Source organism: Saimiri boliviensis, chromosome 7, assembly GCF_048565385.1.
Source record: "Saimiri boliviensis isolate mSaiBol1 chromosome 7, mSaiBol1.pri, whole genome shotgun sequence".
Lineage (NCBI taxonomy): Eukaryota > Metazoa > Chordata > Mammalia > Primates > Cebidae > Saimiri > Saimiri boliviensis.
In genome coordinates this window covers 5,198,669-5,225,599 of record NC_133455.1, presented here as the reverse complement: position 1 = coordinate 5,225,599, position 26,931 = coordinate 5,198,669, and the positions used below count along the sequence as shown (strand labels likewise).

Below are 26,931 nucleotides of genomic sequence, written 5' to 3'. Positions count from 1 at the left end.
ATTCATCGATGACCTCCCCCTCTATAAGCTCCATCATAATATGTTACGTAACTCAAATATTTCAGCCTGGCACTTAAAACACACATGAGTCTTGTATGAAAACAGTGAGTTGGGCACATCACTGGTGCTTAAACTATATTGTAAGGTAAGTAAATTTCAAGTCAGTATTTATATCTGGTTCCAGGTATGTCAGAAACCACATTTTCTTTTCTTTTCTTTTCTTTTTTTTTTTTTTTTTGAGAGAGACCTTCACTCTTGTTGCTGAGGCTGGAGTGAAATGGTGCAATCTCGGCTCACTGCAATGTCTGTCTCTCAAGTTCAAGTGATTACTGTGCCTCAGCCTCCAAAGTATCTGGAATTACACATGCACACCACCATGTCTGGCTAATTTTTGTATTTTTAGTAGAGACAGGTTTCACCATGTTGGCCAGGCTAGTCTTGAATACCTGGCCTCAGGTGATCCACTCACCTTGAGATCCACTCACCTATAACCCCAAAGCGCTGGGGTTATAGGCCTGAGCCACTGAGCCTGACTAGAAAACATATTTTCTATTCATAGGGAAGATTCGTATATTTGCTTTTTATCAAACAACTGTTGAGGGATACCTATGTGCCAGGCAAAATCCTATACCTTATGAAAAGATGAAATAAAATAAAATACACTTTCTGTGACTGAACTTACTTTCTGGTGTCAGAAACAGATGCTGATTCAAAAATATTCAAAATAAATTGTATAATTATGAACTTGAATAATTTAAGAAGTAAAGGTATGTGGTGGCATGAGAGTTTTAAAGGCTAAGTTTCTGATGTGTGGAAAATTAAGGAGGGATTCTTTGAAGAATTTTTAAAATAAAATATGAAAAATTATTACAAACCTTTCATGCATTAGATTGTTTTTCAAAAATATTTATTTCTACTCAACCATGTTTTTCAACTGACTGATACTAGGGTGAGCAGGAATAGATTTTTGTTGTTTTCAGGTATTAAGTTGTTACGCAGCATTGTTATATCAGTACCTGACTAATACAGATGTGCTTCCATTTTCCTCCCACCTGGAGGCGCTTGTCTCTTAGTAATCCACCTGTCCACTGAGGAGGACCATCTGTCTCATCTCCAGGCTGGAGCACCTCTTGAGAAACTTGTGTTTCACCAAGATGTGCACATTTTCACTACTAAAGGACCAACCTTGGAAATTAGCTGCAGACTTCCTCAATAGATAGAAGAATGGGAATTCAAAACTCTTGTCTCAATGTAGCAACCCCAACCCAAATAAGCAACCCCCACATATGCTGCGAACAGATTACACTGTTCCCTCGAGAATGTCACAAAACCCTGGGAGGCAGTGATATGGGAAAGTGAAGTGGAGTGGGTGGATGAAGAGTGAGCCTCTGTTCCTTCAATCAGTTCAACACTGTTTGTTGATCATCTGCTCTACACTGACTGGTACCCTGGGTCACAGTAGTAAACCAGACAGAAGAATCCCCTGGCCATAGGAAGCTTAATATTCGGGCCTAAGGATAAAGAGTTCTTCAGCACCACCCAGGATAGCCCATTTCTTCACACACGCATTTTTTTTTCTTTATTGACTGTTACGTAAATTGCTCAAATAAATTCTCATGATTCATAACTGCAAAGACTAAGAAGTAACATTAAGTGAGTAAAAGGGAACACTATATTAGAGACTAGACCCGAATTCAAACCCAGATGCTTTTAGCTACACAAACAGACGTGTCTCAGGGATTCTTGTTTAAGACCCCCAAATAAAAACATGTCTATTTGGAAGTCTTGTGGGGATTTTTTGTGTGTGTATGTTTTGTTTTGTTTTTGTTTTATGAATGGCTGTCACCTTATGTACAAATGGTGAGCCAATTAGAGTAAAATTTAGACTACATAATTATGACTGTGAATGAAGGTCTTTATAAAATATTTAGGAATGTGTAGGTGTTTCTTTCACCTTTTAGTGAAAGCAACAGCAAAGAATATAGAAGCTTTAAATGTCATGAGGATTTTGTCACTAGAAAAGTCTCTATAGACCATCTTTGATAAGTACATAAAAATGCTGGATAGCTACTTGCTATTTACACTAAATGGCTGCTTCCAAAATGTTCCCAGAAGGTATATAGTGCTTGGAGCTGGTCTGAACAATTTCCTGAAATCTTATTTACTCCACACATTGGTTGACTCAATCTACCTCTGCAAAGCGGCCCGAGCACGTGTGTCCTGGCTGTTGAGGGATGCACTGGCCTGGGTTCCTGGTGCTTCCTCTATGAGTCACAGGAGGAAAGGGGAAAGTGAGCCTCGATTTCTTCTCCATGTTTGCATTTTTAAGATGACTGTTCGGGTCTTCAGGGTCTCCATGATCCAGTGAAAACAAATCCACTTTTTTTTTTATTGAGACAAAGTCTCACTCTGTCACCCAGGCTGGAGTGCAGTGGTGCGACCTCGGCTCACTGCAACTTCTGCCTCCCAGAAAACCTACTCTTACTCATACCACCCCTTCATGGCGATTGTAATGGTCAAGGTGGGGATGCCTCTTCCTGCATATCTCAGTGGGTGGGGGTGCCTTACCGGGACTGGGGATTGAGACCAATGTCATGGGCATCCTGGGTTTGCTCATGGGGCTGGCACCAAAGACCCCATCTGGAAAGTTTCGTCTTACACTTCAGTGGACAAAGGGCCTCGTGTTTTGAATTTGAATTATTTGTTTTCATTGAGTCTGAGCCTCATATTCATAGAAAATTCACCCTTTTGATGCAACATTTGAATATAATTACAAGGCACAAAACCCAATGAATGAATCATAGCAATATTTTAAATTAAATATGACCAGGTCTAGATACATGAGAGGGTTTTCATTATTCAGGGACACAAATGGGCAGAGATTTCAATTATGTCTAACAATATCTTCTACTTTTGACATGAAATTAAAATGAAATTTACCTTATTGATGTAATTTTGAGAACGATTCATCTGCTTATTGTATCCAGTAGAATTTTATTGTCAGAAGTCAATTAAAAGTATTAAAAGACTTAAAACTTATAGGTAACAAAACCCAGCCATGGTAGAAGAATGTATTCAATCGTAAAAAGAGAAAAAGTGGCTTAATAACTGAATGTCAAAATAAATGAAAAATATAGAGCCACACAAAAACTTTACATGGATTTTATAGCAGTAATATTTGTAACAGTCAAAAAGCAAAAGCAACCTTAACGTCCATCAACAGGTGAATGGATAAACAAAAGGCCGTGTATTGATACAATGGAATATTACCTAGCACCGTAAACTTATAGTAGCCAGTGCCTTCATGATTGTCAGAAAATTGAGTCAGGAGGGACTTGATGTGAAAGGAATATAATCAGTATGGGGTTTGTTTTTTTGAGGTGATAAATACGTGCTAAAATTAGATTGTAGTCTTATTTGTACAGCTTTTTAAATTTACTAAAAACATCTAATTTAGAAGTGGGGGCTGCAGTGAGCAGTGATCACACCACTGCACTCTAGCCAGAGTGACAGAATGAGATCTTGTCTCAAAAAAGTAGAGAAAAAAAATGTCGGACATAATGGCTCATGCCTGTAATCCCAGCACTTTGGAAGGCTGAGGTGGGTGGATCACCAGAGGTCAGAAGTTTGAGGCCAGCCTGGCCAACATGGTGAAATCCTGTCTCTACTAAAAATACAAAAATTAGCCAGGCGTGGTGGCGAGTGACTGTATTCTCAGCTAGTCCACGAGGCTGTGGCAGGAGAATCACTTGGACCCAGGAGGTGGAGGTTGCAGTGAGCCAAGATTGCGCCATTGCACTCCAGCCTGGGCAACAAGAGCAAAACTCTGCCTCAGAACAACAACAAGAAAACCACGATGGCCTCTCTATTCATTCAGTCCCCTAAGAATCTGTGTTTGCACCTCCAAGTTGAATCTTTTCCCATTGGCTAAACTTTTAAGATCAATAATCTAACCAACCTAATGAAGGTTTTGCCTAATTACTTTCCTGTGCCCTGATTCTAGCTGCCATTTCCTCCCTCGGGGTTTATTTTGTGTGTTAGGAGCTTGTTACCAGGATTTCCTGGGTAAGTGACGGTGTGGGGTCACGTTACTTCTCAGTGGGTTACTATAAAGACAAGAGAAAGAATAACATAACTTCTGAAGTGCCTCACTCTCTGCCTACCGCACAGTGGGTCTCAGCTTTTCTCCTCTTTCTCTTTCTGCTTTCAGCGTCAGTTGATGGGCCGTGGGACTATGCCCTCTGCGTGTTTTGGGTCACTTAACTCTGTGAGATACATTTTAATTATCCCCACATTTTACAGATGAAAAGACTGAGGCTCAGAGTGATTTTCCTGGGGTTATGGCACTCCCAGAGTGAGAGATCAGAATTCGAACCCAGAAGTGACTCTCTCCATTAGAGACCGAACGTTTGTGCCTCCTCCGAACTCAAAGGTGGAAATCCCAACCTCCCAGCAATGATATTGCAAGGTGGGGCCTTTAGGAGGTGGTTGGGTCATGAAGGTTGATGGAGTTCCCATGGAATTTGTGCCCTGTTCTCCCTGGAAAAGGGTCAGGATCCAGACGCCAAAGACGGTTCTTGGATCTCACACAAGAAAGAATTCAGAGTCCGTCCTAGAGTAAATTGAAAGCAAGTTTATTAAGAAAGTAAAAGAATAGAGAATGGCTACTCCACAGACGGTGCAGCCCCAAGGGCTGCGGGTTGCTCATTTTTATGGTTATTTCTTGAATATTTGCTAAACAAAAGGTGAATTATTCCTGCCTCCTCTTTTTAGATTCAGTGGGTAACTTCCTGATGTTGCCATGGCGTTTGTGAACTGTCATGGCGCTGGTGGGAATGCAGCAGTGAGGACCGCCAGAGGCCACTCTCATCGCCACGTTGGTTTTGGTGGGTTTTAGCCGGCTTCTCTACGGCAACCTTCTTTTATCAGCAAGGTCTTTGGGACCTGTATCTTGTGTGGGCCTCCTATCTCATCCTGTGACTTAGACTGCCTTCACCATCTGGGAATGCAGCCCAGTGGGTCCTGGCCTCATTTTATCCAGTCTGTTGTCAAGATGGAGTTCCTCTGGTTCAAACGCCTCTGATGTTATCTACAGAGAAAGCTCCAGGGAGCTCTGCAGCGCTCGGTCAGCCACGCGAGGACACAGGGAGAAGACGGCTGTGTGCAACCCCTGTGAGGGCTCACTGCAGAACCCGACCATCCCAACCCTAACTCAAACTTCAGCCTCCAGAACTGTGAAAAACACATCTCTGTTTTTTATAAGTCACAGTCTGCAGTAATTTGTTCCAGCAGCCTGAACTAAGACATTCTCCAAAGCCCAGGCTTTTAACCACTAAGCCTCCCCACTTCCTGTTAACTTACACATCTAATGCTGTGGCCAGTCCTGTTGCACACTCAACTGCCAGCCTCCCTCTACTTTTCTGGAAGATCCCTTTTTCCACTATAGAAGGCTGTAGAAAATGTAACTGCTGCAGGGCGCGGTGGCTCACGCCTGTAATCCCAGCACTTTGGGAGGCCAAGGCGGGTGGATCACCTGAGGTCAGGAGTTCAAGACGAGCCTGGCCAATATGATGAAACCCCATCTCTACTAATATATATATATATATATATATATATATGTGTGTGTGTGTGTGTGTGTGTGTGTTTGTGTGTGTGAGCCAAGCATATTGGTAGGCACCTGTACTCTCAGGTCCTTGAGAGGCTGAGGCAAGAGAATCACTTGAACCCGGGAGGTGGAGGTTGCAGTGAGCCAAGGTTTTGCCACTGTACTCAAGCCTGGGCAACATGAACAAAACTCCGTCTCAGAAAAAGAAAAAGAAAATGTAACTGCCTGAAGTGTTCTTTCTGCTCACTGCACAAACAAAATCAATTCACAGAGGCTTGGTTTTGCAGTAAAGAAAGAGTTTAATTGATGAGAGGCTGGCCATGCCATGCAGGAGACAGGGTTATTACTCAAATCAATTTCCCCAAGCATTTGGGGGCCAGGAGTTTTCTAAGGTAGTTTGGGGAAGAGCCGGGGGCCGCTGGGCCGTGGGTGCTTGCTGCTGACTGGTTGTGGTGCCATCATAGAGGTGGGGAAATGGTCCTCCTGTGAGCTGGGTTACTTCTGGATGATGTCACAGGAGCAGTTGGGAGGTCCAGGTGGAGTCATCTGTGTTAGACATGCAAAAAACCTGTAAAGATAATTCAAAAGGCCAATCCTAGATTCTCCGGCAGGGATGTTATCTGCAGGAGTAACTGGGAATTTGCTCATCTTGTGACCTCTGGAATAAGGGTTGGCAATTGTTTCTGTCTACACCTTAGCAGAATTCAGCCTCCTCTGTCCTCTCAGCCTGGTGGCCTCTCATTAGCTTTTATACAGGCGGTTGAGTTTGGGGAAGTGCTATTACCATGGGAACTATAAACTAAATGTCTCCCAAAATGAGTTTGGCTTAAGCCCAGGAATAATTAAGGGCAGCTTGAAGGCTAAAGGCCAGAGCAGCGTTGGCTAGATCAGATCTGGGACAAGGCCATAATTTTCTCCCCGACATAATTTTTATAAAGGTGATTTCAAAGACATGGCAGACATGCCCTTTCCAACTTCCCTGGCAGTTACGGCTTCGGCATGTCACCCACCAGCAGCCAGTGGGATGTGAGGACACCTCTTCTGACAGTGTGAGGATTTCTTTTTCTTCTGCATTAAAGATACAGAGACAAAAATAAATAAATAAATAAAATAAGGACCACACGTCCATGCCCACCCACTGCCCTTCTAGATTCTGCTATTGTTGTGTAAAAATACCACCATCAAACTGCCAAAACCATCCTTCAGTTGGAAGTGGGTGAGCAATACTGCAGGAAGAAACAGCCCTCTGGCCTCAATGGTTTAAATGACATTTGCCCCATTGATGGTACCATTTGTCAGGCCTCCATGTGCAAGCCTGCATCCAGAAAGTTCTGAAGTCCTGCCTGCCTTGGCTGATCGCCCCCCCCACCTCCATCTGTGTTTGCCATTATTCCTGATCCCCCAGCAGAGCTTCCCCCTCAGACCTTAAGCTTCTTTCCCCACTCTGCCATCTTAACTGTTATTATGATAATGTGAATACTCCTCACCACCCTGCCATCTTAACTGTTCTTGCTCTATGAATATCCCTCTGCCCCACCCTACTCTTCTGCCTTACCCCACCCGCCATTGTAACTGAATTTATGGTAATGTATACTCCTTGGCCCTACCCCGACCACTGTAACTGATCTTACTCTGTAACTTTCCACTGACCACCCCACACCTATAAAACCAACTCCTATCCCACCACCCTTCACTGACACCCTTTCTGGCCTCAGCCCACCTGCACCCAGGTGAATAAACTTTGTGCTGCTCACACAAAGCCTGTTTGGAAGATCTCTTTATTAAATGCCTTTAATATTCTGTACTATTGGATGCGAATAACACTATTTGTCCACTCAGATTGGCTGGAACATTTCTGGCCTCCGTTTTCACTCAGATCCAGCCTGCTAGAGCAGCTGCTATCTCCAGTGTTGTTTTATTGTTGATATTTTTAGGCCAGTGGACAGAAAGAGCCTCAAAAGTTTTTTCTTAAATTTCCTTTTTTTTTTTTACATTGGCAGATAAAATTGTTTGCATAACTCCGTACAACATGATGTTTTGAGGTATATTTATGCTGCAGGATGACTAAATCCGGCTAATGAACACATACGTGCAATTTTATAGATACACAAAAGTAGATACGATTAGAAACAATTGGCTTGAATCTCCCTTTTTCTATTTTTGAATATTTGAAATTTTCATTATAAAAAACTAGCATAAACAAATAACATTTAAGGAATTTTTTATTAGGCATAACCACACCTTTCTGGTAGTATATATCACCCAAGAGCATTTGTTATCCAGGTACACACATATACAAACTACTCTGAAAATATGTTTTCAAGTTTTAGTTTTCTAACTATGGGTCTACATTTTCTTGTCATTTTGTGTGATGTCTCTAACAGTACTTAGATCTTGTTCTGAAACTATCTGAATCATTTCTTTCTTAACGTGAGCAACACACACTTATTAACAGTGAAATCTAGCTTCTGTTTTTTTATCTATGCATCTTTTCAGAGCATCTTTAGCTCATCAATTTCTCTTGATAATTTCAACTCAGAAGAGCTAAGCGTCATCTGCAGACTTAATGATTCCATTGAAAAAAGAATTCCTCCTCCAGATCATGTATTGTAAAATATTAAGTAACACCAATCCAGAGGCACGTCTGTAACTGCCCAAGGGTTCACCTTGCCCACTGCCTAAACAGAGCTGATTAATCAAGACACGGGAATTGTGATAGAAAAAGAGTAATATATGCAGAGCCGGCTGTGTGGGAGACCAGAGTTTTATTATTACTCAAATCAGTCTCCCCGAGCATTTGTGGGGAGCAGAGTTTTTAAGGATAACTTGGTGGGTGGGGGAAAGCCAGTGAGCCAGGAGTGCTGATTGGTCAGAGATGAAGTCATAGGGAGTTGAAGCTGTCTTCTTACACTGAGTCAGTTCCCAGCTGAGGGCTACAAGATCAGACAAGCCAGTTTATTAATCTGGGAGGGCCCAGCTGATCCATCAAGTTCAGGGTCTGCAAAATATCTCAATCACTGATGTTAGGAGGAGTTTAGGGAGGATCAGAATCTTATAGCCTCCAGCTGCATGACTCCTAAACCATCATTTCTGATGCTGTGGCTAATGATAGTCTGGTCTCCAGGCAAGAAGGAGGTCTGCTTTGAGAAAGGGTGATTATCCTCTTTGTTTAAACTAAAAACTACAAACTAAGTTTCCCCCAAAGTTGTTAGTTCAGCCTACGCCCAGGATGAACAAGAACAGCTTGGAGGTTAGAAGCAAACGAGAGTCAGTTAAATTAGATCACTTCCACCACCTCAGTCATAATTTTGCAAAGGCAGCATCATGTCTGTCTGCAATCCATTATTCAGAGGCATTCCCCTTGCTTCTTCCTAAAAAATGAAGTGTATCCTGCTGACAAAACATTGAGCCTGAGCCCAGGATGGTTAATGGATTAAACACCTTTGGGTGTTAATCACTGTCAGGGGTTTTTTTTAATAAAAGCTAAATTAATTGGCTACATATATCCTAATATGTATATGTAGCCAATATAGCATATATATACACACACACACCAATATATGTACCCTAACTATATTATATTATATAATACACATGAAACCAATATATGCACCCTAACTATCCCTCCAGCTGCCCAATTGGTTATGTCGGCTGATGGGACAGATGGCAACGCTGATAGCACATTAATGAAGTGCTGTTTGCCTTTATTAAACATCACAAGCAAATTGTTTCCTTATTCTAGAAAAAAAGGATAGGTAGAAAATGTAGAGTAAATGTAGCCAATTAATTTAGCTTTTATTCAAAAACCTCCTGACAGTGATTGACACCCAAACATGCCTAATCCATTTCCCATCCTGGGCTCAGGCTCCATGTGATGTCAGCATGAAATATTTCATCTTTTAGCAGGAAGCAAAGGGAGTGCCTCTGAATAATGGATTGCAGACAGACGTGCCCCTGGGTTGGCGTTATTTAACATTTCACCTACCTGAGAAGGGACCTTTGCTGTCTTAAGTAACCACCATGGCTGAATGCCTGGAGAGGCAGCAGGGCTCTGCAGGGCTGTCAGACCCACAGAATGAAGGAGTTAAGACAGCTTTTAGAATACTGTTGATGCTGCCACATTTCCAGGTTGGTGACATTAAACAAGTCACTTAACTTCTCTGATATGAGCAAATCTTACTGGATTTTTTTTTTTTTTTTTTTTTTTTTTTGAGATGGAATCTTGCCCTGTTGCCCAGACTGGAGTGCAGTGGTGCAATCCGGCTGCAAACTCCACCTCCTGAGTTCAAGTGATTCTCCTGCCTTAGCCTCCTTGAGTAGCTGAGATTAGAGGCATGCACCACCACACCTGGCTAGTTTTTGTATTTTTAGTAGAGATAGGTTTTTACCATGCTGGCCAGGCTGGTCTTGAACTCCTATCTTCAAGTGATTCACCTACTTCAGCCTCCCAAAGTGCTGGGACTACAGTTGTGAGCCACCACGCCTGACCTAATACATTACTGATTCACCCCCACCTTTGCAACAGCTGTCTCTAACCCCTGGTGAGCACTAATCTGCCCTCCACTTCTGTAGATTTATTCTCTCCTTCTTTCCTTCCTTCCCTCCCTCCCTGAGGATATAAAAGGAGAGTGAGGATAGGAATTACAGATAAAAGAAAACTCAGTATGCTTACATTAGCATTATCTTATGTAAGTGTTGAATTAAAGATGCCTTATGATCTGCATTTAAAATTCACAAAACACACCCTCCTGTAGGTGTCATCAGGTTCCAAAGATAAGAAGGACTTCTCAAAATCTATGCATGTTCAAGAGCTGAAGAAGATTGCAGCTATTTCACCCCGGCGTGGGCCAAGCTCAGTTCTGCTACATAAGTAGTCTCAAGTCCTTAATCGTTAGTGTATTTAACCGGATGTCTTCAGGAATTGCTTCCGTTTATAGCCCCCAAAACCGCACTCATACTTACCCTGCCTAGAGGGCTGTGGGCAAATGTTTTGATCTGGGAGAATGCAGGCCACATAAGCTTGGGGGGTGTGTGTGTGTGTGTGTGTGTGTGTGTGTGTGTGTGTGTGCATGCTTATGTTCATGGCTGTACAAAAGTATCCCAAATTGTCATAGAGTTTCTGACACACACTAGGTGTTAAAAATACGAAAGAAGTGAGTGCATACATGGAGATTTCAATGACAATCACAAAAAAACTTACGAAATATCAAATTTAGATGCCAGTGATGCTCAATATATTTGAAAGCAGCCAACAGAAAGGAGAACACCCTTCTAATTATTACATTCTGTTGATTGGAAAAATTCTATTTAGGAGAGAGCTATGTCCCTGTACAAAGAAATCTGAGCTCCGACTGCTGGTATTGCGGGTGTTCATGCTGGGGTGGGAAACGCTTTCCGGATATGCTGTTTCCCTCCCTGCATGTGCTGCTATTTTTTACTGTGTAATCATGTGCTTTCTCCAACCTTTCTATCCTGCCGTGACTCTTTTCCTCCTCAGTGTCTCAGTCTTGCACCAAAACCTCAGGTAAGGGACAAGTCATCAGAAAGTAAGAATCCAAAGTGCTTTATTTTCAATGTCCAAAGCCTTAGTCCTAAGGTGGTTGGGACTGGGGAGGGAGATTGTGAGCAAGACCAGTGCACTGTGTTTTAGAAAAATCAGGAGCATTAGAGAGAAAATCTCTGTGTACACGCTTACCTGCCCACATTTCCCGAAAATGTGAATGATTGCGGGGGCAGGACCAAGTACACACAGAGACACTCTGACTCTCAGAAGGGGGAGGAAGCAGGTAGAGAAGCAAGACTAAAGTCAACGGTGGATTCCAGAGAAATGGCAACTTGGCCTGACAGCAAGAAGGAAAAGGCCTAGATAACGTTTAGAGCATCTGAGTGCAGAAGGCTCAGCTCCACCTTCCACGGTGGAACTCAGGGAGGTGAAAAATCCCTAGTGTAGAAGTGGGTGCACCAAGCCCCCGCCCCCATCACAGCTGACTACCAGTGAGGAAGGGTCTCCTGCATGGGATGGGGCAGGCTTAGAAAGAGAGAGCTGGGGCCGGGCACGGTGGCTCAAGCCTGTAATCCCAGCACTTTGGGAGGCCGAGGTGGGTGGATCACGAGGTCAAGAGATCGAGACCATCCTGGTCAATATGGTGAAACCCCGTCTCTACTAAAAATACAAAAAATTAGCTGGGCATGGTGGCACCTGCCTGTAATCCGAGCTACTCAGGAGGCTGAGGCAGGAGAATTGCCTGAACCCAGGAGGTGGAGGTTGCGGTGAGCCGAGATCGCGCCATTGCACTCCAGCCTGGGTAACAAGAGCGAAACTCCGTCTCAAAAAAAAAAAAAAAAAAAAAAAAAAAGAAAGAGAGAGCTGGACCTGAAGGAGCCACGTGACCTGGAACTATGAGGGACCAGCAGTGGATGAAACAAGAGCTACGCTGCCACCAGCCCCAAAAGGTCCCAACTCTCAATACAGTGGGTGCAAATAAGCCCCGCCTGCATTGGAATTAGAGAAAGGGAATCACCCCAAAAGTGACTGAGATTGTTACATCCCTTTAGGGATATTAGAAAAAAATATTTCTAAATATTAGAAAAAATATTTCTAAATATAGACATATTTAGATATTTCTATATCTAAATAGATATAGAAAATAGAGTCCCATAAGCGGGTAACTATCTCTATCTGAACAGAGATATTTAAAGAAATTAAAATAGGTCACATTTCTGGTATAGTTGAGCTGGGTGGTAGCCTAAATTTTTTTGCACATTTTTCTTGTAAATTCATAAATATAAGTTCATGTGCCTAATTCTCTCTTTCTCTCTCTTTCTCTCCCTCTAAGTCAGGCACATAATTGTTAGGAGATATGGAGCAACCGGCATCCCTAGGTCACCACACACAAAGCCTCCTGGAAAATACGTGGCCACATTGGGGTTGACAGTTCAGGTATCGGAGTTGGCTTCCATGGTACACAGGGAGGGACGAAGAAACCACAGGTGACCACAAGAGAAGGAGAAGCTGTCTCTGAAGTGCTTGATGGTGATAATCATGTGTTTATCTGCCCCAGAGTCAGAGACCTTTTGTTGTGGCCACTGTTGTTTAAAGCTGAGACACTGGCTTCTGTGCTTGACTTTCTGGGACCACCCTCCCTTCCGCAGCACATGGAGATGCTCCATTAAGAATGTGGAGTAAGCCCAGCATCCGTCCCTTCTGCGACACCTGGAGATGCTCCATGAAGGATGTGGTACCGGGCCTTTTAAACCACGCACCTCTGACTCAGCTGTCTCTATAACTTTGGGAAGTAAGGTGGCCCAGAGAGACCACCAAGGCCAAAGACCAGAGCTACTCTGGAGTGCCACCTTGTAATGCACAATGATTTGTTTGTGGCAATAAAATAAGTGAGAAAGATTGACATTTAACTAGAAAATTGAGGCTCTGACCTATGTGCCATTCCTATAAACTGCATCTACTTAAACCACTTTTTTGGGTCTATTTCATCCTTTACCACCCTGGCTGCTCAGTGAAGTCACCTCAAAAGCTTAAAAAAAGCCAATGCTCAGGACCTACCCCCAGAAACAGTGACTCAAGTTTTCTGGGATGAGACCCAGCTGTAAGTATATTTTAAAAACAAAACAAACGAATGCAAACTTCTCAGATGATTCAAATGTGCAGCCAGGAATAAGAATCGCAGATTCACTTTTGGAATATTTGCAAAGCAAGATTTTTAAAAATATGAATTAGCATCTATATTAGGGCAGCTTTGTGCCCCAACAGGATATAAAGGACTTCTCCCACAGTAAAGTGGGATACCAAGGAGACAACTCTTTCTGGAGGAAGCAAACACACAAATTCATGGCACACTGTGCAGGGGCCATTTGTCATAGGCACCAGCCCACACCCATCTGTGTGATGATAAGTGGCTTTAGCTGTGCAAGTTTTCTTGCCCTTCTCAGTTGGGATCCGGGGGTTTGTGCTACTGATGATGAAGAATGGTTCTAAGGCACTTCTCTGGCACAGGAGTGTAAGTTATGGCTCTGGGGGAAGTATAACTCCAGATAAAATAAGGCAGAAGTGATGCCAGATAGTGGAAGGTTTGTTATTCCAGACCTAAGGCAGAGCAACTGTGGCCTGTCTCAGTCTTCTGACCTTGTACAGGGGTGATGTACAGAAGTGAAGGACCTTATGATCTTCAAGAAAAAATAGTGAATCAGATTTTTCAAAGATGTACAGTACAATGTTTTGATATACATAGTAAAATAATGACTACTGTTAAGAAATTTAACATATTCATTTCCTCATTTATGTATTTATTTTTGGAATATTTGTTTTTGAAATCTACTTCTTTTTTTTAATGGAGTCTTGCTCTGTCCCCCAGGCTAGAATGCAGTGGTGCGATCTCAGCTCTCGGCAACCTCCTCCTCCCAAGCTCAAACGATTCTCTTGCTTCCACCTCCCAGGTTCAAGAAAATTTCCTGCCTCAGTCTCCCAAGTAGCTGGGATTATACCCAGCTAATTTTTGTATTTTTAGTAGAGATGGGATTTTACAATGTTGGCCAGGCTGATCTTGAACTCCTGACCTTGTGATCCACCCTCCTTGGCCTCCCAAAGTGCTGGGATTGCAGGCATGAACCACCGTGCCTGGCCTGAAATCTACTCTTTTAATAAGTTTCCAGGATACAATATGGTGTTGTTCATTATAGTCACCGTGCCATATGTTAGATCTATAGACTTACTCATCCGGCATAACTGAAATGTTGTACCCTTTGACAAATATCTTCTTATTTTGTCTGTTCTACTCTCAGCTTCTGTGTATTTGACATTTTAACATTCTGCATAGAAGTGAGTTGATGCAGTATTGTGCTTTCCGTGTCTGACTTATTTCACTTGGCATAATGTCCCCCAGAGTTATCAACGTTGTTGTCACAATGACCTTAGTGTAAGGCTGAATAGTATGTCATTGTGCATGTGTGTGTATACATACAGTATTAGTCCATTCTCATGCTGCTCGTGAAGACATACCCGAAACTAGGTAATTTATAAAGCAAAGAGATTTAATAGACTCACAGTTCCACATGGCTGGGGAAGCCTCACAATCATGGCGGAAGGCAAATGAAGAGCAAAAGTTATCCCACACGGTGGCAGACAAGAGAGCTTGTGTAGGCGAACTCCCCTTCATAAAACCATCAGATCTCGTGAGACTTACCACTATCATAAGAACAGCATGAGAAAGACCTGTTCCCATAATTCATTTACCTCTCATTGGGTCCCTCCCACAACATAGTGGGAATTATGGGAGCTACAATTCAAGATGAAATATGGGCGGGAACACAAGTAAACCATATTATATATGTATGTATGTGTGTATATATACATATATGTGTGTGTATGCATACACATTTCCTTTAACTATTCATTTGCTGATAGATACTTAGAGTATTTCCACATCTTGGTTACTGTGAATAGTGCTGCAATGAACATAGGAGTGTAGATATTTCTCTGACATACCGTTTTTATATCCTTTGAATATATACCCAGAAGAGGGATTGCTGGATTATATGGTAGTTATATTCTTAGGATTTTGAGGCACATTCATACACTTTTTTGAAAATTATTTTATTCTAGCTTTTGAGATGGAGTTTCACTCTTGTTGCTCAGGGTGCAGTGCAATGGCACAATTTAGCTCTCTGCAACCTCCACAGCCCGGGTTCAAGTGATTCTCCTGTCTCAGCCTCCCCAGTAGCTGGGGTTACAGGTGCATGCCACCATGCCCAGTTAATTTTTGTGTTATTAGTAGTGATGGGGCTTCATCATATTGGTCAGGCTGGTCTCGAACTCCTGACCTCAGGTAATCCACCCACCTCGGCTTCCCAAAGTGCTGGGATTACAGGCCTGAGTCACTGCACCTGGCCATACTCTTTTATAATAGCTGTACCAGTCTACAGTCCTACTAACAGTGTACAAGAGTTCCCATTTCTTCACAACCTCACCAACACTTGTCTTTTTGTTAATAGTCATCTAAACAAATGTGAGGCCATAGCTTATCGGCACTTTCATTTGTGTTTCCTTGGTGATTGGCAATGCTGAGCACCTTTTCATCCATTTAATGATGCTGGCCCTTTGATGAAACTGGTAAGAGATGCCTTTAGGGGCCGGGCGCGGTGGCTCAAGCCTGTAATCCCAGTACTTTGGGAGGCCAAGGCAGGTGGATCACGAAATCAAGAGATCGAGACCATCCTGGTCAACATGGTGAAACCCCGTCTCTACTAAAAATACAAAAGATTAGCTGGACATGGTGGCGCGTGCCTGTAATCCCAGTTACTCGGGAGGCTGAGGCAGGAGAATTGCCTGAACCCAGGAGGTGGAGGTTGCTGTGAGCCGAGATCGAGCCATTGCACTCCAGCCTGGGTAACAAGAGTGAAACTCTGTCTCAAAAAAAAAAAAAAAAAAAAAAAGAGATGCCTTTAGTTATACATATTGACCTTTGCTTTCTTGTTCAGCATCTTTGAGCTTTTGTGTAGGAAGCAAACTTCATAAGGCAACCATTAGGAAAACCTGCTAATTCATTAGGGAAGTTGATCACCATCATATCAATTACATAACCATAATATTCATGTCCAGTGAAAGTGATTTGGCAATTCTGTGAATACCTATAATTCATGCAGTTGCCTTCATGGGAACTGGGTGCCAGACATAACGAATTCACCCCCTTGCCTATTAATAGTTTACTTAGAGTGACCAACAATCCACATTTATCTGAAAATGAAAAGTTCCTCAGGATGCAGGATTTTCAATACCACTCACAAAAAAAATTAGCACAATTGGTCTCCCAAATACTACTGCAAAACAGATGGTAAGTGCCTTACCCTCCATGAATTATGTGCAGACTTAACTCATGAGTTTAAGCCCTAGAGACAGGAATTCTGCTCCAGAGAAGAAAGAGGCAAATTCTGGATTTGTCCAGCTGATGCAAAACAGTACCTCCTGCCTCTAGTGTACATTTTTGCTGTTGAATTCCTTAATTCATTTTTCTAGAACCTACTCAGAGAAAAGGAGCCTATACCATGTATTTTAAAACTGGCAAGGAAGGGTTGCTATGGTATTTGTGGTTGTCATTCAGAGACTGGTCTAAGATAAATGTGGAACACACGGCAGAATCATTCCTTGGCACTTTGATATAACAGGTGAAGAGATGCCTTTAAGTTAGACAGGTGAAACTTTGCTTTCTTTTTCAGCACCTTTGAGTTGTGTAGGAAGCAAATTTCATAAGGTGATCATTAGAAAAACCTGTGAATTCACTAAGCAAGTTGATCACCATTATACACATTACATACCCATTCTATTCAATATCATATCTTCTAATGTGAATAATCACCACTTTGACACTGTTTTATTGGTGCAGGCAGAAAAAGTCAGGGGAGTATTTTTACAGGGTTTTATGGCCTGGGCAGGGTCATTTTTAAGATAGGTCTTGCAAGGCAGGGAGCTAATTGGGGTTAGTTGTGGATTGGTAGATATAGGGAGGTAAAGGTCTCAAATAGACTCTTGATGAGAAACACATAAATCATAATAAGTAAGCAATTTTCATTGTCTACAGGTTTAATTTCAGGATCTAGTGTTCTCTGGAGCAAGCAGATAGTGTTTGTTCTGAGTATTATTAAATACAGGGAAAAAAACATGCCCATTCTCCACCCTGCTCAACACAGGTGAGGAAGGAGACCATTAACCACTTCAACCTCCTACATAGCATCTCAAAAGGAGAAGTTAGAAGTCAGCCAGAGGAGTGGCACCCCCAGCCCGGTTAAGGATAAGATCCCTGCTGCTAACCACAGTCCCATCTATAGATCATGAATAGGTATGGAGGAATCTTTCCGAAGGTATTGTTCTTACTTAAACAGGATCAAAGCCCCACCCCACGCCTACTCCATGGCCCAAGCCCCTTTCACATGTAATTTCTAGAGTTATCAGCCTTTAAAAGGGCAGGAACTTTCTTTGTTAGGTGAGCTCAGCTGTTAGGCAAATATGCCTCTGCTCGAGGCCAAATAGATCACCCCTTCCTTACTTGTTCAGTGTCTCAGAGGTTTGTCATGTGGCTTTTCTTGCTTTACAAGAATAGGACATTATGATGCATTTGGTTCTCAAATGTTAACATCACAGTTATATAGTATTTGCTGGAGGAGAGCAGAACTTTTTTTTTGTTTTGTTTTTGAGATGGAGTCTTGCTCTGTCACCAGGTTGCAGTGCCTTCCAAGTAGTTGGGACTACATGCACGCGCCATCATACTGGGCTAATTTTTGTATTTTTAGTAGAGATGAGGTTTCACTATGTTGACCAGGCTGATCTTGAACTCCTGGCCTCCTCCCACCTTGGCGTCCCAAAGTGCTGAGATTAGAGGCCTGAGCCACAGCGCCCAGCCAGAACCTTTGCTTTTCTCTGGGGCGTTATGCTCCCCCATTGTGTCAAGTCTTGCTGGGGCCATCCGCATAGATACCTCATTGCGCACAGAAGTGGCACGGGTGTGACTCTGGCTAAGCCAGTAAACTTCTCCTGGAATTTTATTTGTAAGTAGAAGGGCATAAAAATTAAGAATGATGACAGTGGATATTTCCAGCCATGTCACCTTGATGATTTAATTAATTAACTCCTGCAAACCGTTTTTCCCAAATTACCTTTTACCCTGTGCTTTTTGAGCATGTCTGGGGTTTCCCATCAATCTCTCAGCATTTATCTCATTTTAATATTTTTTTGTAGTTGTTGGAGTGAGCCACAGTTTGCTTCAGTTAGACACAACCAAAGAAGACTTGTTGATCCATATAACAATTATTATAAAAACAATCTCTTCTGCACAGCTCACGCCTGGTCCCAACAAGCCAACACATCAGAAAACTACCCTGAGAGTTAGTTACTTAAACTCCCTGAAGGATACCTCCCAGGACCTCAGAGGTGGAAGATAAGGTTCTTTTCATTCAGAAACTCTTTTTTTAATTTTATTTATTCTTCGACGATTTGAGTTTTTCTCTTGTGCCCAGCAACTGTTCTAGGCACTGGGAGTAGCACAGTAAAGAAGTCCTTTGCCTTCATGGAATGTGTCTTGTAGTTACTGTAAAATCGCCATAAGCAAGGACAGACAGTACATGCCCAGAGGCAATGCTTATTTTAAAGAAAAAATAAAAAGATGAAGTGTGATAAAGAGAAAGAGAGAAGAGTTGCTATTCTACTAACGCTCCCTCCAGGAAGGCCTCAGTGAGAAGCCGTTGGGATTCACTCAGGGTGGATGGCAAAATATTAGGGGAAGTATTAGGGAAGTTAGGAGTCTCAAACCTTTTGGAAGGCCAAAAAGTTTTAATGAGACTGGCTGAAAGCAGCCAATTCTTACATAAGAGCATGTATCTTCATAGGGTGAAGATCAAGGGTAATAAAACTTTCTCTGTTAAGACTGTTTACCCAGCATTCCTTTGTCTCTACTCTAAGTTTACTCATTTAAACTTTGTCCTGGATGGTTCTGTCAGGGGGAGGTCAAAGGGAAATTACCCATTAATGGTGTTTATTCTGGGTCCTGAAAGCAAAAGCTTTTATCATTCTTAAAGCCACTCTTTTAACCTTGTTAATCAGTCACAAGCATGTTAACTTAAAACCTCTGTTATTAAATCTATACTGAATAGAGGTGAGGAGAAACAGGGAGTGGTGGTTGGTTAGCTGCAGTCACCCTCTGAAAGCAGCTGATGACCATCCCTGGCCCCCTTGATTCACTGTATTCTGGTGTGTGTGAGTGCATTTATTCATCTGTCACGGAGTCAGGGTCTGCAGGACAGACCTCTGCAGGTGGTGATCAGCATCTCAGGAGGTGACCCCGACATGACCAACACCACAGCTGTTCGTCACATCAGGGTCAAAAAGACCTGAAGGTTGTGGGGCCATGAGGCTCTCTGGGGATCCAGGCAGAGAGAGTGGCATGTGCAACCCTGGGACAGGGCTGCAGCTTCAGACTTTGGGAACCAGCAGGGCCAGCATGGCTGGAGCCCAGAGATCACAGGAGGGCTGATAAGAGTGGAGCTCAGAGAGGTAATGGACAGGTGTTCTCAGACAGGTCTTCCAGACTTGAAGGTCATTATAAAAAACTTTGTCTTTTTTTCCCAGTAAAATTATAGTCACTGCGGGATTTTTAAGTAGATAAGTAACATGACTGATCTGTATTTTAATAACATTAATCTGGTTGGTATATTAAGTGAGAACTGAAGCATGGGCAAGGATTAAAAATAAAGAAAAAGGAAAATAAAGAGACAAGAAAAGAAAGAAGGAAGGAACGATGAACCAGGCCACAGTATGTATAACCAGCTCCCTGGAATTCAGTGTCATCAGTGTTGTGAGTTGCCCAACTCAAAGTTATCTGTTCATCTATGGAAAAAATAATTTGTAAAAATTCAAGGAGCTGGGCATAGCCTTGAAACTCTACAAGGTACTTTGGATAAGACTGACAACCTTAATTGGGAAGTATCAATGTTTATCTCTGAGTTTCCCTAACAATCTCTATCCTACCAAATCTGTTTCAGTTCTGCTTTTGATGTTGATATATTAGGTAATAATGCTCAGTGCTAAAAAGTGCCAACATACTGTGCTTGTTCCTAAGAAAATGAGGAAAAATGGCAGCATCTGAGAGACAAACCAGGCCTCTGGCACCAAACCCAGCCTCTGAAAAAAACTCAGACATCCAGAGGCACCCATATATAAACAAAACTGCCACCAAATGGTTTTTAAAACATGAAAAATAAAATTGCTTTAGCCTTAGGAGATGCGTCCCAATCACAGACACAGCCAAATTAGTGCTGGGCTGCAGGCAATAGTTTTTACAGAGGAATTCTGATGACATGCAAACTTCAGAGTGTCTTTTTTTCTGGTCATGGAATCTCCTATATAGATGAGTTCCAAAAGGCTTTAGGCATCATACACAGAGGTGCAAATTGTATATAAACTATCTTACATGGTTTGACTGTGTCCCCACCCAAATCTCATCTGGAATTCCCACATGCTGTGGGAGGAACCCAGTGGGAGGTAATTGAATCATGGGGGCAGATCTTTCCTGCGCTGTTCTGGTAGATGGTGAATAAGTCTCATGTGATCTGATGGTTTTATAAGGGAGAGTCTCCCAGCACAAGTTCTCTCTTCACTTGTCTGCTGCCACGTGAGATGTGCCTTTCACCTTCCGCCATGATTGTGAGGCCTCCCCAGCCACACGGAACTGTAAGTCCAATAAACCTCTTTCTTTTGTAAATTGCCCAGTCTCAGATGTGTCTTTCTCAGCAGCATTAAAAACAGACTAATATACTATCTTCTATCAAACAAAACACAATAGTTGTAGCAGCAACAATAACAATTGTTTGTGAAAGAAAAATATTTTGGGCCCCCAAAATCACTAAGTTAAAGAAAGTCAAACTGGGAAACTGCTTAGAGTAAACCTGCCTCCCATTCTATTCAAAGTCACCCCTCTGCTTAATGAGATAAATGCATATCTGATTGCCTCCTTTGGAGAGGCTAATCAGAAACTTCAAAGAATGCAATCATTTGTCTCTTAACTACCTATGACCTGGAAGCGCCTCCATACCTAGAGTTTTCCCGCCTTTCCAGACCAAACCAATGTTTATCTTCCGTATGTTGATTGATGTCTCATGTCTCCCCAAAATGTATAAAGCCAAACTGTGCTCTAACCACCTTGGGCATATGTTATCAGGACCTGCTGAACCTGCATTATGCACATATGTCCTCAAACTTAGTAAAATAAACTTTCTTTTTTTTTTTTTTAAGACGGGGTTTCACCATGTTGGTCAGGCTAGTCTTGAACTCCCGACCTCAGATGATCCACCTGCCTTGGCCTCCAAAGTGCTTGGATTACAGGCATGAGCCACCATGCCCAACCTCGAAAAATAAACTTTCTAAATTAACTAAGACCTGTCGCAAATTTTCAGGGTTCACATACTCCTGGATGACTTGCTTACCCCCGTAATTTTCAACTTATGATTTACAAAGTAAAAGTAGGGGCATTTTCCAATATCGGCCACAATCCCAGGAAGAAAATCAATTTAAGTAAATGTGGCAAGTGGATAATCAATCAGTTATATAATTAGCCAGAATTCTAACCCTTTCTTTGTATCCCAACCTATGTTAAATGCCCTTGGAGGATGCTAAAATAAAGGAGTCGCAGCCTGCACTCCAGTTGAGGAGACAGGATCTAGAGGCACTCTGCCGTGAGGAGTTAGTTGCATCGGGGAAAGGAATGAGGTAAGGGAGAGGTGTCTTTCTAGGGAGATGCTCCACCCACCCTTGAGACTGAGGCTGGGTGGGAAAGAAGGTGGAAAAAAGAACAGAGATACCAAGACTTAAGAGAGATAAGCCTATGTCAGTGAGGAGGAGAAAATCCACCTAAAAACAAGCTGAGGGCACCCAGGGCGGAGAGGAGAACTGGGGAATCAAAGAGTGATTAACAGCTGGTTTCTTAAGTATTGCCCTGTGTGTGATTGTTTTGTAATCCTTTTAGAAATGTTTGCAATCTACCCATCTGACAAGGGTCTAACATCTACAAGGCATTTAAACAAATTTACAAGAAAAAAAAAATCCCATCAAAAAGTGGCCAATGGATATGAACAGACACTTTGCAAAAGAAGACATTTTTGTGGCCAAGAAACACATGAAAAGAAGTTCATCAACTGGTCATTAGAGAAATGCAAATTAAAAGCACAATGAGATACCATCTCATGGCAGTCAGAATGGTGATTATTAAACAGTCAGGAAACAGCAGATGCTAGTGAGGCTGTGGAGAAATAAGAATGCTTTTACATTCTTGGTAGAAGTGTAAATTAGTTCAGTCATTGTGGAAGACAGGGTGGTGATTTCTCAAGGATCTAGAACCAGAAATACCATTTGACCCAGCAATCCCATTATTGGGTGTATACCCAAAAGATTATAAATCATTCTGCTATAAAGATACATGCACACATATGTTTATAACAGGACTATTTGCAATAGCAAAGACTTGGAACTAACCCAAATGCCCATCAATGATAGATTGGATAAAGAACGTGTGGCACATATACACCATGGAATACTATGTAATCATAGAAAAGAATGAGTTCCTGTCCTTTGTAGGGATATGGATGAAGCTAGAAACCATCATTCTCAGCAAACTAACACAAGATCAGAAAACCAAACACTGCATGTTCTCACTCGTAAGTGGGGGTTGAACAATGACAGCACATGGACACAGGGAGGGGAACATCACACACTGGGGCCTGTTGGTGGGTGGGGGGCAAGGGGAGGGAGAGCATTAGGACAAATATCTAAGGCATATGGGTCTTAAAACCTAGATGACGGGTTGATAGGTGCAGTAAACCACCATGGCATATATATACCTACACAATAAATCTCAATGTTCTGCACATGTATCCCAGAACTTAAAGTAAAATTTAAAAAAAATAATAATAACAATCAAGGTCAATCGCTGTGTGTTGGTTATGGAAAGATGTGCAAGATAAACACTGAAGTAAAAGACACCAGATGTGTAGTTTGATCTTATAGGAGATTACAATTTCCAGAAAGTATGTGAGTTTTTCCTTGGACATAGTTGAAAATCACCCTGGACTGGGGGAAGAAAATTGGTAGAATCAATGTATTCAACCCCAGACGTGTTGAATATATTGGCCACAAAGCTTGTGTTCCTACCCATTCACAGCCTCTTTATGTTTACATATTTGATCTTTTGAAAACAACAACAATAAAACCACCTTTAGCCTTTAGAAAGTTTTCTTCTGCATAGAAAAAAATCTAGCTAATTATGCAGAAAATATAGTAGAACTAGAAAATCATAATTCCAAAAGCCGGAATAAAAGTGCTCCTAGATCAGTAGCTCCCAGACCAGGAGTACCAAAGTATGCAGAGGCCGTTTTTTGAAAGAGGACCGAAGTTGGCACCATGAGACCCTGCTGACCAACCATACATCTGCCTCCACATACTATGGAGCAGGAAGTTCAAACCCATGACCAACCATAACATCTGCTTCCACATACTCTGCAGCAGGAAATTCAAGCCCATGACCAACTATAACATCTGCCTCCACATACTATGGAGCAGGAAGTTAAAACCCATGACCAACCATAACATCTGCCTCCACATACTATGGAGCAGGAAGTTCAAACCCAGACAACGAATTATTTTTGCCAAATCTAATGAAGGCTCTATATCCACCTACCAATTGACAGAAGATATGTGGCACAGAGATGAATACGTTAAATAAAGTTCTAGGACACAAGCAGCCAACCACAATGTCAGAAAAAACGGGGAAAACAAATCCACTTTTTCATTGCAGAAAGGATGGGTTGGTGGTGATGGGGAGGGAAATGTTTTACAGGTAAGAGATTTATCAACTAAATGCAGTGTGAATATTTCTTTTTTGCACTCTAACAAACTGGCTATAATAAAAGACATTTTGAAGTTTTCAGCAAATTATTAAAATAATACTGGTTGAGTATCAGATATATGTCTAATCAAAAAGTCAAGTCCAAAATGCTCCAAATTTGTAAAATTTTGAGTACCTACATGACATCGCAAGTGAAAAATTAACGTGACCTCATATCCAAAACCTTTCTTTCATGCCCAAAATTATTGAAAATATAAAATTATCTTCAGGCTACATATATAAGGTGTATATGAAGGACAAATAAATTTTGTGGACTTAGAGCCCAACCCCAAGATATCTCATTATGTATATGCAAATATTCTCAAATTCCCACAAATCTGAAATTTGAAACCATTCTGATTCCGAACATTTTAGACGAGGGATCAACCTGTCATATTAAGTCATTATCATGAATGTTTTAGTGGCCATAATTGCATTTCATTTGTGTCAAAAAGTCATTATTTCTTAGATGTCTATGCTAAAGCATGTATTATTTAAAATAGAATGGTGTCTGTAATTTGTTTTAAAACACACCAGGAAATGAATGTGTGCATCTGTAGATTAAACAAGATGATAATTAAAGAAGTAATTAGCATATGGGAATTTGTTATACTTTTATCTCAACTTGTAACATTTTGATAATAAATGTTTTAAAATGCATAGACAAGATATAAAATATTCAATTTCTATTCTCATTTTCTATCCTTCTCTGGGATTACTGTCTTCTAGTCACATCTTCCTTCCTGCTGTATAACTGGTTTTGTTTGTTGGTTTGTTTATATTTTTTTCTCCATAATGTAAGCTGATGGAGACTAGTGTGTGTCTCATGTTCTCACTGCTGAATCCGTCTTCAGTACCAAGGCCAGTTCCTGGAGCATAGTAGGGGCTTGCTGAATGTTGTCATTTATTTATTTACTTACTTAATTAACTTATTTATTTGAGATGAAGTCTCACTGTGGCCCAGGCCAGAGTGCAGTGGTGCAATTTTGACTCACCGCTACCTATGCCTCCTGGGTTCAAACGATTCTCGTGCCTCAGCCTCCTGTGTAGCTGGGATTACAGGTGTAATTTTTGTTTTTTTAGTAGAGACAGGGTTTCACCATGTTGGCCAAACTGGTCTCCAGCTCCTGACATCAAGTGATCTGCCTGCCTCAGCCTCCCAACATGCTGGGATTACAGGCGTGAGCCACAGCGCCTGTCCTGTCATTGTTTATTTTCCTGAGTACTCAGGTTCTAGTCCAACCTCACGAGACGGTCTCCAGGTAGCCAGCAGCTTTGGAGAACGCTACACTTCACCCCTTCCTCATAAACACTCACAGAGCGTGTTCATATAGCAATGTCTCCTTGAAACAGCATCTTAAATTAACAAAACTTGCTTGTTTTTGAGGATTCTATTTCTTCTACCGGAAAACTAATGTCCCACAGCATTTGTCTTCACAGGAGACACTGTGGGGGACGCTAGCTTCCAGCATGAACAGGGCACTGTGAGAAGTCGAGTGTCAGGATCCCAGCTGAGCAGCGGAGGGGGTGGGTGGGGAGTGAGGGAAGTGGAGCGTCAGTAAAGTGAGCCTGACTCCACTCTCGAATGTGCGGGTGACACCCCACTGAAACCCCAGTGCCATCTGCCTTCAGGGAGAGAGTGGAGGCGACCTGTGGGACACGAGTGCTGGGAAGAGACCCCTCATGGATATGGAGTTCCCTGTCGAGGAAGCCCAGCTGGTGCTTTTTGAGGTGCTCTCACGGGAGCATTTTCAAACTCAATTCTGCCTGCCTGGGCGTGGATTCCAGATAGGCCATTTTAAAGCCACCACCAGATCTGGAAGATTATCTCTCTGAAGCTCACACAGAGTGTGTGATCAAAAGGCTCTTTGTCCTGTGTTTCTAGCTCCCCCTGAAATGTCTAGAAGTGCTTCCAAAAATGCCTGAATTTGGAAGCTTTTCCATTTACCCTGTGCCTCTGACATCTAGAGAACTTACCTGGCGAAGACAAAAAAAAAAAAAAGAAGAAAAATTCAAAACTCCAAACAAACAACAACAAAAAAATCTTTAACAGCTGAGCTAGTCTCTCTTAAAATAATAATTTAAACATTTACTTGGTTCATTGTATTACCTGCTAGTTCCCTTTTAAATTTGTTTGAGAGAGAATTCTGCTCAGAAAAACTTTACAGAAATCTAAATTTTCACTGCTGAAGAGATTAAATGGAATCACCCCAACACGTGGGGTGAATGCAAGCCATCGCGCCGTTACATAATATGCAGGAAGGACCACAGAAAAGAAGCAGCTCCATCTCCATGGTATCAACCCACGGCTGCAGAATGTCACTTTCCATTTGCAGGAGCTGGAGCGCTCAGTGCTCCCTACAACTTGGCAGGGGATGGGTGGGTGGGTGGATAATACCAAACACTCCCAAACCAGGGGCCCCCTCTCACCTTGTCCAATGCCTTTCTGAGATGACTCACCACCTGTGAGCAAGAACACGAGGTTAGAATCCAGGCAGCACCCGCCCCGCCCCCTGCCTCTCTCATTAAGCACCCTTGTCCTTGGCTCACCTTCAAAGCCCCGGCTCCTTCTACCCTGGGTGGTTTGCAATATCTCCTTATTTCTTCCTGGGAAACAAGCTTAATTGATATATTTCCCAGTGTGTAGACTCAGTCCTGCAGGAACCCATGGTACTAAATTAAAAGCTATGTTTCACATTTCGGATGAGATGTTAGTCGTGTCTGTATTAAAATTAATGTGAGCAGCCGCTCAAGCTGCAAACTTCAATTTCTTCAAGGCAGCCTGAACATCCTGTCCAAAGGGCCAAGGGAGAAAATGCTGTTTGAGTCAATGACAATATTTTAAACTTTAATAACATTTTGTTTGAAAATAAATAACATAGGTCCTGTATG

The 26,931-nt window shown here is 42.1% G+C and overlaps 1 long non-coding RNA gene across 1 annotated transcript; it reads right to left on the bottom strand.

Annotated features, from left to right (window-relative positions):
• Positions 1–5,904: 5,904 nt before the first annotated feature.
• LOC141584975 (uncharacterized) lies at positions 5,905–26,692 on the bottom strand. The gene is made up of 3 exons (XR_012518258.1): positions 26,590–26,692; positions 26,470–26,502; positions 5,905–6,173 (listed from the first exon to the last, which is right to left on the bottom strand). It is a non-coding gene; the product is annotated as an uncharacterized LOC141584975 (long non-coding RNA).
• Positions 26,693–26,931: the final 239 nt, after the last annotated feature.